Source organism: Apium graveolens, chromosome 2, assembly GCF_009905375.1.
Source record: "Apium graveolens cultivar Ventura chromosome 2, ASM990537v1, whole genome shotgun sequence".
NCBI classification, from domain to species: domain Eukaryota; kingdom Viridiplantae; phylum Streptophyta; class Magnoliopsida; order Apiales; family Apiaceae; genus Apium; species Apium graveolens.
In genome coordinates, this window is record NC_133648.1 from 282,830,077 (window position 1) to 282,847,536 (window position 17,460).

Genomic DNA, 17,460 nt, shown 5'->3' on the forward strand with positions numbered 1-17,460 from the left:
GCACTTATCACAAGATAATGCATATACATATATTTACATCACAACAATAGTATAACGGGTAGAAAACTTGCCTGAGCGACTGAGGGTGATAAAAGGGTTGGGACGAGTCTAGTAACCTATAAACAATATATAAGTTGGAATTAAACCAAAGTCGCTTATGAATCTATACTTTAACCAATTAGACCCTAACGTTCGCTTTTGCGCTTAACGATTCACTTAAGTCGCTCGAGTATCCTCGGCTCCACCATTTTTAATAAATTAACCATTAAGGGTTTTAAGGCGATTCTTTCGCGAGTCCCCTACCAACTGCCTAACCCACTTTAAATAATTGTTTCATACTACAATTAGTCATTTAAGGGCCTTAACCAAGGTTTTAAAGTAAGGCGAGGGGTAATGGTTCGTTCGCGAAACGCCGTTACTTAAAACGGTCGTTTCTCCTAAACCGTACATCGGATTCAAGCGAACCACATATCAAAACGAAGCTCATAACATGAACTATCTAAAAATGGCAAAGGTTAGAATCTTTCAGTGAGTTCACGGGTCCGAAAGTTAAGAACAGAACAGTTAAGAAAAATCGGGCATTATGACGTTTATGTTTACACGATTTTCAATTTAATTAACAATCTAAATTATCATCAATTCACTCACAACTACCAATACAACAATATTCAACCATAATACTACAAACTCAGTCCCCAACTCCAAGTTTTACCAATTTATCCAACCAATCAAAGACCCAATATTCAAAACCAATATAAATCCACCAAAACTACTTATAATCAAAGATCAAACCTTAATACTAACAATGCTTCAATAAACCTTAATGGAATCATAAAATCAAAGCTAGGTTTTGAAGTTGATACCTTCCTTGGTAGGTGTTAAGTTTCTAGGAAGCCTTAGGGAGTCTTAATCTAACCTCCTACAAGCTTGATCTTTCCAAAGAAATCAAGAACACAAAGTTAGGTTTTGAAGTTTCTAAAAGTCCGATTGAAAGAACTGTAAGAATGAGGGTCTTACCTTGCTTATTTGGACGAGACTTGTGAACAAGAGTTGTAGGCCATCTCAATACCTTTCCAACGAGCTATAGAACACAACATTTGAGTGAGTATTGAAGGAGATATGGCAGTTTGAAGTTGCTGTGTTTATTTTGGCCGAGAGCTTCTTCTTGCAAAGTCAACTCTTCTCTTTTTGATTTATGTTATTTGCTTGGTTGATTCTTCTTTTGTCTTGAAATTTGTTTTAACCTTTTTACCATGGTTAATTTTGTATGGCCCAAAATCACCCAAAAAACAAAACTCCTTTGTCATGCTTATGCAAGCAAGCTTGTGTCATGTGATGACATCATCATCCACTACCTTTTTTATTAATCCCTTAATTACTTGGCTAATGACCGCTGATCTATTATACGGTTTGCTTATCTTTTGTTTTCGTTCGTCGTTTGAGGGATCATATCCGGGATCTTATTACTTAGGTTCCCCTAAACCTTTCTCAATATTTTATATTCCTTTTTATGATCCCCTCTTAAAATCCTTGAATTTAAATCCTTTTTATCCTGTCACCTTATACTCAATTCTTTCGGTATCTGGTCGATTTTCGGGAAAAAATCAAAGTGTTCGGATTTGGATTCTGACGATCTTTACATACACTTATTTACTTTATGGAGTACTAATACGATCTTAGAATTTCCATAACAGTACTCATATATAGTGTGGTCTGATAATTTTCCTTAATCAGCATCATCAGCAAAAGTTACTATTCATCAGGCTTTCAAAAATTCCAAAAATTGGGGTTATTATATCACAGGTGGTGCAATGGGAGTTCGCAAATCCCCATCCTTGTTAAACTCGTCAGATGAATCTGAGTCATAATCTACAAGTTGCTAGTTTCCCTTTTAGGGTTCCAGATTTGAATTCTGGGAAGGTAAACAATGATCCAACGAATTTAGCATACAGATCAAAGTTCCCTTCTAATGTCTGTGAAGACATTTCCTTGTGACTCATCAGGTAATAGCTGAATCATTGTCAACAAGTTGCCGATCTGCGCCTATGTTAGCTCCACTATCCGCATATGCATCCAGGGGATTTAAGCCTGGGGAGGTAGACACTGACCACTGACATATCGCTTTTGGATCTGTATCCTCTCCTAACACCGGTAAAGGCAATTGGTCCATTAACGAACCTTGAACAATCGAATCTGACCTTAAAATGGTCGAAACTCTGGTTTCCGTCAACTCATCCTTTGTGTGTGTAACCTCTCCTTGTGCATCAAGAATTGTTTATGTTTGAAGTGGTGACACTACATCGGATACCCTGCCGATAGGCAAATTTCAATAGACGCACCCTGTTGAGAGAATGAATCTAGTAACTGTTTATGTGCCTTTTCAGCCATTACATCTTTTTAAGAAGATGTAACGGGGCTAGCAGTTGTCTCGGTTTAAATACTACTCATCTATGTAGGAGACAGAGCTACTGGGTTGACTACAGAACCTTCCTTATGTGGTGCACTAAGGCACTATCTCCCTCACGCTCATTCATACTACATTTAGTGGTAAGAGAGTGTTGGTTGGTTCTGTTTCTGTGTTTGTCTTTACAGTCTGGGATAGATGTTGTGGGTTTTCAACCTCATGGCTGTCAATGAAAGAAAGTCATTGGAGACTGAACCTGTATCACAGAACATATGGCAATAGAGAGAGATAAAATATACTTAAGATCTATAATGAATGAAAATTATACATTTAATCTTTTGAGAGAAATGATGTACAATAGTGATTTCAAAAGATTTTACATGAAATAAGAAATCACTAATGTAGAAAGAAGTTTGATTATCTCCTAAAACTCACTGCACATGTAAAACAATATGATTGTGCCTAGTGATAAGAGAGTTATTAATATGACGATTGCTTCAGCAGTACACTAGTTCATACCAACCTGAAGTGAGATTGTGAAGAAGAGATTGCATAGTCCAATAAATCTGTAATTACAAAGTCCATGAACTGTGGTGCATTAACTTCCTCTTTTGACTCACCAACCAGGTGTACACTTGTACACATCTTACTACAGTCAAATTCCAAGTGTAATGTGCAGCAGGTGCCTGATATGTCGTAATATTCTCAAGTCTCGTCACTGGTGCTATATGTTAGATACTGCTTCCTGATAATAACCTAGCACAATATACAAATTTACAATGATAACATTCCCAGCTTGCAAACAGCCATATCCCTCAGATAAACCTTTGTTGTTATCTCCAAAGGTAACCATGGGGCCAGCTTTCTCAACCATATTTGATAGCAGGGCTCTATCTCCGGTCATATGTCTTGATGATCCACTGTCAAGAATCCGCACTATCGGTTACACCTGTTTAATGCCCTGTACTACAAATGGATTAGACCTTCTTCGGAACCCAAACTTGGTTGGGCCCAACATACTTGTAGAATTGTCCTTTGTCAGGCAAAACAACATTTTTAACTTTAATGGTCTCAACTTTCTCAATGACTGAACATTTGACCTTATAAACAGCCTTAACAAATTTCTGTTTAGGCTTAGGCACAAATGTCTCCTTTCTAGCCTTAGAAGGACTAGCAGTCTTAGACCTATCATGCTTCTTGTTATTCACATGCTGACGAGGAGTAGTCTTATCATTAGAAACATGCTTACCATTAAAATAAGCATACATCATATTAAAAGCACAAGACATACAATTAGAAACACCACATGCTTTATGAGAGATATTAACAGCAGGCAATTTATGCATGGTAGACATAGAATTTTTGTTATCCAACTCATGTGTGTCTGAGTTAGTCTCATTTGCTTTCACAACTTTGACTGGAACTTTCGACACACTTGACTTGGAAACAACCTTCTCATTAGCAAGATCTTCAGCACGTATTTCTTCTTGAATAACAGAAGAGGTCGCATCAAATGGTTCAGCAATTGATGCTTTATAGAGGGGTTCATCAACACCTTTAAGCACATGTGGTACTTCCCTCCCTTTAGCATAGACATGAGGAGGGGAGTTTATGCCTAATTCTCCAATAGCAACATTGTAATCATAACCTATTTCAGATGTTTGATTAACAACTTGCTTACTGTAGAACTCTTTAGCCTTCGAACAAGAATTGAAGTAGGCTCTAACCTTAGTCTCAAGACCGGTGATCTTGTCTTTGAGAATAGTTTCGAGTTTCCTATAACAGTCAACTCTATTCTCTAGAAAAGACACTTGTTCTTTTAACTTGTCTTGATTAATGTGCACAAGTCTTAATGCATTGACCTCTTTCTCAAGGCCTTTGATCTGTAAACTTAACAGTTCATTATCACGACGAGCACAATTTAAGTTACCTCCTAGATGATAAACTAATTCAGCATCAGCATATTTTACCTCTTTTCTTGATGATGAAGCTTTTCCATCAATAGCCATAAGAGCAAGATTCCCTTCTTCTTCATCTTCACTGTCAGTATCATCCCAGCTTCTTCCCTTTGCCAGATAAGCCCTTTCAGAGTTACTCTTCTAATTTGAATCATAAGAGTTCTTCCTTACTTGCTTTGGCTTCCTACATTCTGTGGCAAAGTGTCCCAACTCATTGCAGTTATAGCATCTGATGGTGCTCCGATCAACCATCCCTGTTTTGTATCCACCACTGCTGGTGTTAGAGGAAGAAGATCCACCTTTCTGGAATTTGTTGTAGTTGGACTTGTACTTGAACTTGGGATTTCTCTTGAATCTGACATTGGAGAATCTCTTGACAATTTGGGCCATTGACTCATCTTCCAATTGCTCCAGCTCTTCCAAGGAATAAAAATCATCACTGGATTGATTTGTAGTAGGAGGATCATATTCTGCTACTAATATATTTTCCTTAGCCTTCGAATACTGTACCATTCTTTCCGACTGTTGAGATTGTTGTTGTTGTTGACCTTCAGCTACAAGAGCAGTAGATGTGCTGACCATTCTATCTTTCCCATAGACTTCCTTCTGCTGAATCTGCTCCAACTCATAGGTTTTTAACACACCATAGAGTCTATCCAAAGAAATCTCACTCAGATCTCTAGCTTCTCTAATGGCAGTGATTCTATGTTCAAGATGAATTGACAGTGTTAAAAGGAACTTTTTGTTGACCTCCCTGATTGAATAATATTTTCCATTTATGTTCAGGTTGTTGATCAACGCATTGTACCTCTCAAACACTTCAGTAATTTCTTCTCCTGGATTGGATTTAAAATGTTCATACTCAGAGGTTAGGATCTCCAACTTGTTCTCCCTAACTTCCTCTGTACCTTCATTAATCACCTCAATAGTTTCCCAGATGTGTTTGGAATTTTTACAGTTCATCACATGTCTGTTCATCAAGGGATCGAGGGAATCAACTAAAATTAACTGAAGGTTGGCATCCAAGGAGGCTTCTTCTTTTTCAGCAGGAGAAAAATCCTCAGGCTCTTTTGGATAGGTTCTAGCTTTGGTAATCACAACATCATCTACTATCACCTCTGGTTCAATAACCATTGGAGTTGTTGGACCCTTCTTTAACAAGTTCAGATATTTGGGATTTGCAACTTGTAAAAACAAGAGCATCTTCTTCTTCCACATGATATAATTTTCTTTATCAAATAGTGGAATTTTAACGGTTCCAACTTTTTGTAAAGTCATTATGAATTTTTATATAAATAAAAATTCAAGGAGTTTAAAAATCACAAAAGTCTAGGATCTTGATTTGTTCGTTAATCAGAAGGCTATGATACCAATTGTTAGGTCCCAATGTGTTTGTAGAAGGGGGGTTGAATACAAACAGTATCGAATAATCGAATTAAATGCGGAATAAAAATGTGAAACAAAATTCAAGTTAAATAAAAATATTATTAAACTTGAAAGGTGTTACAACAATTGTATCGATTACAAGGAATTAATCTCAAATTAATTATCACAAATTTAGAATAAATTCGACATGAACTTTTTCTATTTTTGCAATAATTAGAATCAAATGCTAAACGCGATTTGAGATTAAGTTCTAGGGATTTTGATCCGCTAGATTGTTACACAAGAACAGGAGAATAATTTCTAGTTGATTGGATTTAACTTTGCAAACTAGAAATTTGATCTTGAATTTAGCAGAGAAGATATAATGTTTCAGAGGCGGCTGCTTTGTTCTTGAGTTGTGTTTTATGTTGATTGTTTTACTTATGTTCTGCTGCTTTCCTTTTTAACAAATCAACAGGCTAGAATAGAGCTGACATGACAATCCTTTTAGCTGCTAGGACATTCAGTGAGACTATCCTTTTGAACTAGCAAGACAATCCCAATAGCTAGCAAGACTATCCTTTGAACTGGAGAGACTTTCGGTATGACTATCAAAATAAACTAGCAAGACTATCTCCTCCCAGTGTAACTTTCGGGAAGACAATTATTTGTACTAGCATGACTTTCGGTATGACTATTGATTGTCATACCGATTGTCATACTAATACAAACGGTTGTCTTGTTGAATTTAAAACAGATTTTAATCCAATTAATATTCTGAAAATCCTTAATATTAATTCAGAATTAATTAATCAATTAATTCAATTAATCAATAAATTAATCTTTGCAGATATAATTTATTTTCTTAATTAAATTATATGACTTAATTAATTAATAGAGAATTAATACTAATCTTGAGCAGCAACCATTCTTCTACAAATCTTCTGAAAATCACTGAAAATTATGAATCAATTCCACCACTTCAATGTTGAAACTCGATGTACTGTCTGGTTCATGAGTGACTAACTTCCGTGACGTTTCTTCATGTCTTGACTTTGACAACTTCATTTTCTTCAGATTAAATCCTTGTAATTCTCTGATACCCTGACGAGATCTCTGTCACTTGATTAAATCCACAATCTTGATTTGTATCACTAAGGCTTGATCAATTTCTTGAGCTTCTTCCAGTAAATTAATTTCTCAAGTCTGTAGATGAACCTTGTTTCTGAATCCTTTGACATATATTACTTTGCGAGATCTCTTTGACGGTAGATCCACTATTTACTTATTACATTCTTATTTGAGTTGAGTTAAATCCTCGAATATACAAATAGGCTATGACATATGCCTTACAAGGGCCAATTAATTTTATTTAGGGATATAATATGACAAAATATGCAAACAAAAAAAACACATAACAAATCATGCAAACATATGAATGAAACTACAAATAAACTATAAATAAAAATGCAATATGAATCTATATGGATGCACATAAACTACTAATTCTTACATTATCATCCCCAAACTTAAAATTTTCAATGTCCTCATTGAAGGTAATAATAAGGATACAAGGCATAACTAGTTAGCGGGAGGATCACCCTCTTCGGGTGGAGGATCAGGTGGCCAATCAACCTCGACACCAGTGTCTCAGAAAATAGTACCGAGAGCGTGTGTCAAATCTTCAGCAAAATGTCGGTGGATGTCATGCATGGCCTAATACGCCGAATCAATCTTCTATACTGCACATCACCAAGACCAAACCTATCAACTGTATGTGGTGCACAAGAGGGACCCTCCGTAAGCACGGGAGGAACCGGCCGGTCACCCTTTAGATTATCATAGATATATTCCAACCCCTTGTCAGGGGGTGCACCTAAAAATACATATGTCAAATAATCTGGAAGCGGTTTGAGCCCAAGCGTGGGAGCTTTTTCAATAGACGGCTCGAGACGCTCCTGAGAAATTTTCAGCTCTGCTAACCTAAAATAATTGAATAGCATATCCAACTTCCTCTTCGACGGAGGTGCATTCAAAACCTGCAGTTTCTCTGCCCCTTCTTCATCTTCAATAACTGATTCCCCTATTAAGGATCTCTCCAAGGTATCTGACTTTGGAAACTGCTCAAGCTCTGAATTCATGACAAAGTCGAGCCGCTCTACTTTAAAGCACCCCTCTTTATCTGTGGGTAACTTTATTTCCTTGAACACATTTAAAGTGACCTTCCGATTTTGAACCTTCATCGTAAGCTCTCCTTTTTGCACATCAATCATAGTTCGGCCTGTAGCCAAGAATGGTCTTCCCAAGATGATGAGAATTTTCTCATCTTCCTTGAAATCCAGAATTATAAAATCAACAGGGAAGATGAGTTTGTCCACCTTGACCAAGATATCCTCCACTATACCTCGTGGATAAGTGATGGTCCGCTCGGCCAACTGTAAGGACATGTTTGTCGGTTTTGGCTTAGGCAAACCAAGTTTCTTTAAGACAGATAAGGGCATCAGATTGATGCTAGCTCACAAGTCACATAAACACTTGTCAAAAGATTAGTTTCCAATAGTACAAGGTATCGTGAAGCTTACTGGATCTTTAAGTTTAGGAACAAGTTTATGTTGCAGCACAACACTCCACTCTTCCGTTAGAGCAACGATTTCCAACTCCTCAAGTTTAAGCTTCTGAGATAGAATACCCTTCATGAACTTAGCATAGCTCGGCATCTGTTCTAGAGCTTCCGCAAAAGGTATGTTAATGGGAAACTTTTTGAAAACCTCCAAAAACTTGGCAAACTACTTGTCAATCTTCTGCTTCTGAAGCCTTTTAGGATATGGAGGTGGAGGATAGACTTGTTTGTCTCCTGTATTCTGCTCAAAAGTAGTGTTTTTAGCAGAATTTTTCTTCGTTTCCGCTTCGCCATCCTTTTTCACAACTGAATCAGCAATTTTTTCACTTTCTGAAATTGGCAAGGGCGCGGGCGCGCGCGCCTGCGTTCTAGATTTTTTTTTTCAAAATCTTCGTCTTGATGATTTTGAGGGTATGCGACCTTTCCAAACCTCAAGGTGATTGCAATAATCTTTTCTTTGAATTCCCTCTTGCATTGTTTATTTCCAAACTGCTGGTATGACCGTTTCATTACATTCTGATTGTTACTCCAGCTAAAGTTCGGATGATTACGGTTGTTAAGATGGTATATGGCAAGAACTGGTTGCTACAGCCTCTGAAAGTTGCTCACAAACTGAGCTGACTCACAAGATATAGCACAATGCTCCGTCGCATGCGCACCTGCACACAACTTACAAATACTGGCTATTCGATTAACTCCATAGTTGGCTAGAGAATCGATTTCATAGCTATCGCCTTTAGATGAGCATCGATAGCCGTAGCTGTATCCACCTCAAAAACTCCCGCTACCATGCCCTGTGGCATTCTCTGGGTTGGGTTCTGATATTTATTCACAGCCATCATCTCGATCAGCTCATAAGCTTCCTCATAACTTTTAGCCCATAGAGCTCCACCTGATGCTGCATCGAGCATAGGTCTCGAATGTGCTCCCAACCCATTATAGAAGCAATTTATCACCATCCAGTCAGGCATTCCATGATGCAGACACCTTTTCAGCATTTCCTTATAACGCTCCCAAGCTTCACATAGAGATTCCCCCGATTGTTGTGCAAACTGAGTAAGAACATTCCTGATTGCAGCTGTCTTTTCCATAAGGAAGAATTTAGTGAGAAACATTTGAGCAAGATCTTCCCAAGTAGCAATCGAACCATATAACGACTCGTGTATTTTTGTGCGTAATTATGGAATGATTAATTTAAATAAAATATGTGTATTGGCTTTTATCACTATGTGTTATTTTATTATTATTATGTATGTGTGATTTTTGATGTACTGAGTTGTCCTCGTAATTAATTATGGACTTGTATTAAATTGTTTTCACTTTTAAAAGTGGATTTAATACAAGTTTATTTGTGTAAATATGTGGATTGTCTCTAAAATTGTTTTCATGAATTTATAATCTCAATATTTATTTTTGGGATTTTATAAAATTTAGAAATCAATATTTCATCAATTATTTAACCCTGTATGATTTTCTGATTGTATTTATCTGTAAAATCTGTATTTAATTCCCGAAATCTTCAAAAATTATGAAACTCATATTTATTTAAGTTTGAAATATTCCGGGAATTTTAAAATTATTTTGGGAATTTTTGGGATTAATTTCACCCGCACGTTGATTCGTTAAATCGATAAAAGCGGGTATAAATTTTGTTTCAGAATTTACTTTAAAATTTTAAAATTTATGTTTTTATAAACTTTGGGATATTTATGACATTTTAAGATTATTTTCGTAAATTTTGGGGATTATTTTATGTGCACCTCGGTCCGATAATTTCGAACGTCGGAGCAAAACCAGGACTTAAAACCCTCGTAATTATCTCACAAGCCACGTGTTAGATTCTCAGAAAATAAGTTGCCACGTGTTGCTACCTCCTGTATTATTCAGCAAAGAAAAGAAAAGAAATAATAATAATTAAAATTGATAAGAACAGAGTTCTCATCCCCTCTCTTCCATATCTTTCTTCGATCTCTCTCCTCTCACCCTCGAATCTCTTTGTTCTTCACCCTTCTTCCCTGATTACTCTCCTATGTTCTTCTTCTTTGCGGGTTGCCGCACTTCCTGGTGGTGCCGTCATAACTCCGGTGAGCAGCCCCTCTCTTCCTGTTTTCCGGCGACTGTTGCCGCCTTGGTTCCGATTTGGTTTATATCATATTGCTCCTGTGGTGTATGTATTTTATATGAATGTATCACAGTTGGGGTTGTGTTGTGCTTGGTGCTGTTGTTTGTATTGCCACCTCTTGGAAATTCCGAGAGGTGTGGTGGTCGTGCAGCGCGTAGGCGCGTGGTTCTGTGATTTTTGCTTTGTTATTTTGGTTCGATTGTTCCTGATGTTATTTTTCTATTTTAATTATTTCATTTTCTGCAGGAAATTATGATTTCTATTCGTAATATTAAAATAAAAATATTTCATGCGGGAAATTAATTTTGTATCGGTGAAGTTTTGCGTTGGAAACCCGAGAATTAATCGGGTACCCGCAAAATTTTGCTGCCGTCCGCGATGACTTTTACGAGCGGACGGTGGACTGTGATGACGCGATTCTGAGTCCTAATATTTTAAAATAAATAAATATAAAATATGAATAATAATAATTAATAATTGTAACTAAGTTGAAATTTGGAAATGTGTGTAATTATGATTGTTATGATTAGGTTGAATCGTAGGTTGAGAATTGTATTTGGATTAATTGTGGGTTGTTTGTTGTTGATTTGATGTCGAGTTGGTCGACGGGTAGGCCAATAAACAGAGGAGGTGTTGCCCGAATTTTTTGAAATTAAATTCGAAAATTCGGGACATACCCTATAATTATCGAAACGTCAAGCGAGTGTAAATAAGTATATACATATATTTTGTGCAGAACCTGATTGTATGTAGTGGTAAATTGTTTTTCCAAAACCAATAACCCTAATTTCATAAAATGATGAGTATACGTATTTTTTGAAAATGAACACCGAACCGATTTTTGAAAACATGAACCCTAATTGTTGTGTGCGTTATTATAATATGTATATTACGATTAAGGATTTGATACCGTATGGGTAGGTTGTTAGCGAGGATATGTCAAGCATACCTAGACGTCTAACGTAGGGTATTTCGACTCTGTAGGTTCTAGTTGAAGGACTCCAGAAGTGAAGTCAAACTAAAGATAACCTAGTGATCAGTCGACAAGCGTAGCGAGGTTCCAAGTGAAGGACCTGAACGTTGAAGTCGGATCCAGGATAGTCTGATTGTAAGGCGATAAAGCCGATTGTCCAAGTTAGTCCAAGGTCGATCAGTAATAGTTGTAAAGCTCTGTAAGGCAAGTACCCCTGACCATTCTTTTATGGTTCAGTACGTATGAATAGCTAAATGTTTTATTCTCGCAATAGAACAGAAACGTTTTAAATTACGTATCCCCCGTAGTTATAAATCATTGTTTTTAAATCTGTTTTTGGGAAAAGTAACTTCTGAAAACACCTATCTCTAAATGTGATTAAAATGAAAGGAAGTTTTTGAATAGTGTGCTGTGATAGAATGGTTTTAAAAGAGATAGGTGACAGTGATTCTGAAAACTGGATAAAGAGACTGTTTTAATCCACCTATGTCATGGAATGTTTAATCCACCTATGTCGTGGAACTTTGGAAAGAGGAAAAAGGGAATTCAGTTGATCTATTGGAATTGAGTAGGCGTAAGTGGCTAATTGGGTTGGGTATTTTGTTTAACCGATTAGTCCAGCGTTGGGGGAAAGACCTAGCTAGTCTTTTCCTAAGTTCTGAAACACATTCTTTATTCTGGATGGCCGTTAGTCGCTGTCCGGTGAGGGTAGACTGATCAGCTATCTTCACCCGTTGAACGTCCAATAGATTTGATTGATTCAGTTTTGAAATTGATTAACAACTCAATTTATTGAGACAGATGATTTGAAAATGAAATATCATGCTAAGCTTTGATTCTGATAATTATACACGGCACACGACTGATATTGTTGTTTTTCGGAGCATGCTAGTTTTGAATATCCAGTTTATGAATGTTTACTCTGCTTTTGTACACGAGCTATAATTTCTGTTCCTATCACTGTTTTATCATAAGTTTTATTTGTTATTCATATAGTGGTACTGCTGAGCAATTGACTGCTCACCCTTGCAGAATGTTTTATATATATATATATTGCAGATGTTTAGGAGATTCTTCCGCGGTAGTCAGGGCAGAATTCCAGTGCCTTCCGTGTCAGGCTCCTCTAAGGTAGTTGTGCTGGACCAAAGATGGTCTGTTGAGTTGCTGCATTAGGTTAGTTATGTCCAGATTATTTGCAATTAGTTGGATTGTAATAGTTGTAACCTAAGTCATACTTAAACCTGGAAAAGGTCTTGGTAAAGGGGTCGTAGTTATGTATTATTAATGTTTTGGATTGAATTATGATTGTTAGTATTGTTGTTGGTGACGTCAACTCCTGACCCCGGAGTTGAGGCCGTCACAGTTGATATCAGAGCTACAGGTTTGAGTCCCTGATTTAGGTTATGAATAATGTTAAAAGAGTATGGGAAGGTTTGTATATAGATGTGAGTCAGCAACTCAATTAGAGGAGCAAGTCTATGAGTTTAGTCAAGGGTTTTCGAAGTGTAACCCTGACGTTTATTGAGGATTGACTGGAACTGCCCTAACCTAGAGTACGTTTCCTTCACATATGTATTATTAGTAATGTTCAATCGAGATTTCTAGTTTTTCCTCAAGAAAATGAGTCTGATTGCGAGGATTCAGCATTGAGCGGGCCCTTGTTGTGTCAGTTGAGAAGACGCCAATGTTATTTCTAGATATCGCCTTTTCTATGTCAAGGAATGTTATTGGCCCGATTGTGTGACCTTGATGAGTTCGGATAGTACGATAATAGTCAGTGGCCACTATGACGGCCAAGTTTTATAGTGAATGTGGATCAGAACGGGAGGTGGTATCTTTGAACCCTTATACTTCTTCCTTGAAACACATTTTGTTTCTAGAGTCATTGTTTCTTATCATATAAGTTGCTTACTTTTCCTGTGAGAAAGTTGAGAACTCGGAGTAAACCACTTAGGGTTCTACTGGTTTAATTATAAATCAGATTTTCTCCCTCTTTATTTATAAATCTCTATTTAAATACTGTTTCTTTTCTCGGAGTTTCTATCGGTTGATTGGGGAAAATAATGCATGTGAGTTGACCATTTGTCTATGTGACAAAAAGGGTCTGGTGGGACGCCACCGATGAATCTGTTGTGAGCTATGCGGTACTAAGATTGGCCATCTTATGTACTTGTATGGTTGCTCTCAGTCATACCTACATCTTCTTCACTATTTTTTTCTTCTTATTCGATTCCCTTGAGCCGAAAATTTCATTGGACATTCTATGGTAATGAATTTCTGCGATTAGATGGTCCTCGTTATTGAAAGTAAGTAAGATCGACTGTTGAGAAGAATGAGAGTCCTATATCAGGATATCATTTAAGAATAATGGTAACCGCGAGAGTTCAGGACCTAATGATGGAATTATAGCCTCAGGAAAAGTAAATCAATGGTTGATGGGTTACTTGCGGGTGATAAGAAATCATCTTTAGAAGAAGGGTTGGTTGAAACATGAATGATGGTACTTAGTAGAGTCATTGTTCCTTAAGCTTGGCTTGATTTACCGGTTTGTTCTATACAGTGTATGGCTGATATAGCCAGCCAGCTTTTGTTTTATATCAGATCAGTTTAGCTGTTGTACTTGAGTAGTGATGGGAAGTGGGTCAGTTGTTATATTGACGAGTCGTGCTACGGTGTTTGGTTTCTTTGTATTTTAGATTTCCTGAACTGTTGTTGATTCCGTCACTGTCATTGTTGCTATGATTGCTAGTGCTGTTAATCTAGATTTCTTTGTAAATGGACCCCGATATTTAGGACATGGGTACTGTGATTGGGCAGCATTTTCCTTATACAGGTGCACCATTTAAACGGTGATACCTTCTGTTAAATATTTTGTTATGTTTTGAATAAACTCATTATATATTTCAGGAAGATGCCACCCAAGCAAGCTACCCAGTCTAAAGAAAATAGTAGTAGTTATGTGGAGGGTCCAGCTATAAATGAAATTCTAAACTGGTTGCGCCAGCAGCAGCAATAACAGTTGCAGTTAATCCAACAGGTTCAGCAGCAGCAACTACTGTTGCAGCAGCAACATCAAGGAGTGAACCAAAGTGCTAGTTTCAAATCCTTTCAGAATGTTAACCCTCCAGAGTTTAAAGGTGAACCTAATCCAATAGCTGCTGGAGAATGGTTAAAAGAGATGGAGAAAGCTTTCAATCTTGTTCAAGTAAGTGAGAATCTTAAAAATGATTATGCAAGTTATTTCTTGAAAAATGAAACGAATTACTGGTGGGAGTCAACCAGGGCGTTAGAAGGAGAAGGCCATGTTCCATGGGCTAGGTTTACTGAGTTATTTTTGGAAAAGTATTTTCCTGCCTGTGTGAGGAATCAAATGGAGATTGAGTTTCTAGAATTGAAGCAAGGTGACAGAAGTGTAGCTAGGTATGAGGCTAAGTTCACAGAGTTGGCTAGGTTTGTACCAGATTATGTGTGCTCTGAAGCTCAGAAGGCAAGGATGTTTCAACAAGGATTGAATCCTAAAATTCATCGTGAAGTGGTGGTATTGCAACTCAAGACGTATCCTTCTGTAGTTCAGTCCGCCTTAGTAATTGAATTTGATCAGAAGTTAGCCGCTAAAGAAAAAGAAGATAAGAAGCGAAAGATTGATGATATAGAAAAAGCATCAGGTCAAGAAGGATCCAGCCAGAAGTCTCAGACAAAGGTTGGGAGGAGTAAGAATAAAGAATTTAGAGGGAAAAATATTCCTTTAAACATGATTAGTAACACCTCAGCCAGCTCTAATCAGGCCAATTCGGTTAAGTCGCCTATATTGGAGTGTAAGCAATGTGAGAAGAGGCATGGTGGAAGGTGTAAGGCAAATACTGAATGTTTTAGGTGTAGTCAGAAGGGACATTATGCATCAGAATGTAAGGTGGAAAATCCAGGAGTCGTCTGTTACAACTGTGGCAAGGTAGGGCATGTTACCAAGAATTGTAGAAGTACTTCCCAAGATAGCATGGGAGGTAGTGCATCAAAAAGTTTGACGTCCAGTACACCCAAGGCTAAGACTTGTAATATGATTAAAAGTTCAGCTGCTCAAGACCCTGATAAAGAACCAGGGCAATAATTGATTACCAGAAGAAGCAAATAATAATATCTACGGAAGCTAATATTAGATAAATATTCAAGGGCATAAGCAAGAAGATAAGGCGTAACTAGCGCATATAAGAGATATTAAGAAGGAAGCACCTAAGTTGGAAGAAATTCAGATAATAAGTGAAGTCCCAAAGGTTTTATCGAATGACTTACCAGAATAATCTTGGAGTATAAGACAGTCGAACTGGTGTCAAAAGCTGTATCGGATGACCCAATAGGAATCAAATAATCAACTAAGGGAAACTTCAGGATTGTGAGATGAAGGACTAATGAAACAAGGTGTAATCTGTGTTGTGAACTGATGTGGTTTATAGAAAAGAAGAATGGGTGTGATGTTATGTGATGATTATCAGAAGTTGGATAACTTGATGAAAAGAAATAAATAATCCCTGCATAGGATTGAGTATCTATAGGATTCAATATAAAGAATGTGCTGGGTCTTGGAGGAAGACCTAAGATCAGGTTACCGACAGTTAAAGGTAAGCATGAGGTCATACTAAAGATTGTGTTTGGAATGAAGTATATACATTATTAGTTCTGAAGATATTATTCAGATTAACGAATACACCAGTCGCATTTGAAGGTTTATTAAACAAAGTGTATAAGGAGTACTTATATAAGTGTAATTGTATTTATTGATAATATCCTCAGCTATTTATACTTTAGGGAATCCATATAGAATGCCCAAGAATTTCCCTATGAAGGTTCAAAAGGGGGCAGCTGTATATTAAGATTTCAAGGTATAAATTATGATTGGGATTACCAAAAGATTATGATATCCTATTAACAATCACTCAAGCAAGACTAGTATATATGATTAAGATCCCTGAGGAGTTAACAAAAGAATCGGAAAGAGTAAGGGTTGAAGTTTGGACAATCGAAGGTGAACAAGGAAGCCTCTGTATGAAGTTCATCCTCAGTCTAAATTGATTGAAGAGTTAAAGGAATCGTCGGATCCTGAACCAATTAACTAGATTATGAATACAGAATATTGATTGGGAAAGGTTAAAAGTAACTCATGGTATACGAAGGGCGAATGATTCGTGTTGAAAGGATATAGAGATAAAAGTTGGAACATTAATATCACTGGAAGTTTTGCCTTGGAAAGGAATAGTAAGATTTGAGCATAAAAGTAAGCTAAGCCATAGAAATTCAGGATCGTGTGAGATATTAAGAAAAATAAATAAGTTATCTATAAGCTAGTATTGTTGCCATAGTGGCAGCACACTCCTAGTGTATTTTGGGTCTTTGTGTCAAGGTAAGGTATTCTTTATTTAATTAAAGCAACGTGTATGACCCAATCTAGATACTAGATCATAGAAAGCAAGACCTCAGGAATAAGTTTATTCCTATAGTGAGTATGTTTTGGAAGAAACGTTTTAAGTTACGTATCCCCCGTAGTTATAAATCATTGTTTTTAAATCTGTTTTGGGGAAAAGTAACTTCTGAAAACACCTATCTCTAAACGTGATTAAAATGAAAGGAAGTTTTTGAATAGTGTGCTGTGATAGAATGATTTTAAAAGAGATAGGTGATAGTGATTCTGAAAACTAGATAAAGAGACGGTTTTAATCCACCTATATCGTGGAATATTTGATCCACCTATGTCATGGAACTTTGGAAAGAGGAAAAAGGGAATTCAGTTGATCTATTGGAATTGAGTAGGCGTAAGTGGCTAATTGGGTTGGGCATTTTGTTTAACCGATTAGTCCAGCGTTGGGGGAAAGACCTAGCTAGTCTTTTCCCAAGTTCCGGAACACATTCATTATTCTGGATGGTCGTTAGTCGCTGCCTGGTGAGGGTAGACTGATCAGCTATCTTCACCCGTTGAACGTCCAATAGATTTGATTGATTCAGTTTTGAAATTGATTAAAAACTCAATTT

At 37.0% G+C, this 17,460-nt stretch overlaps 1 non-coding gene across 1 annotated transcript; it reads left to right on the forward strand.

Moving 5' to 3' along the window:
* The first annotated feature begins 9,316 nt into the window (after positions 1-9,316).
* On the forward strand, positions 9,317-9,423 carry LOC141710251 (small nucleolar RNA R71). Its single transcript, XR_012570781.1, has one exon. It is a non-coding gene; the product is annotated as a small nucleolar RNA R71 (small nucleolar RNA).
* Positions 9,424-17,460: the final 8,037 nt, after the last annotated feature.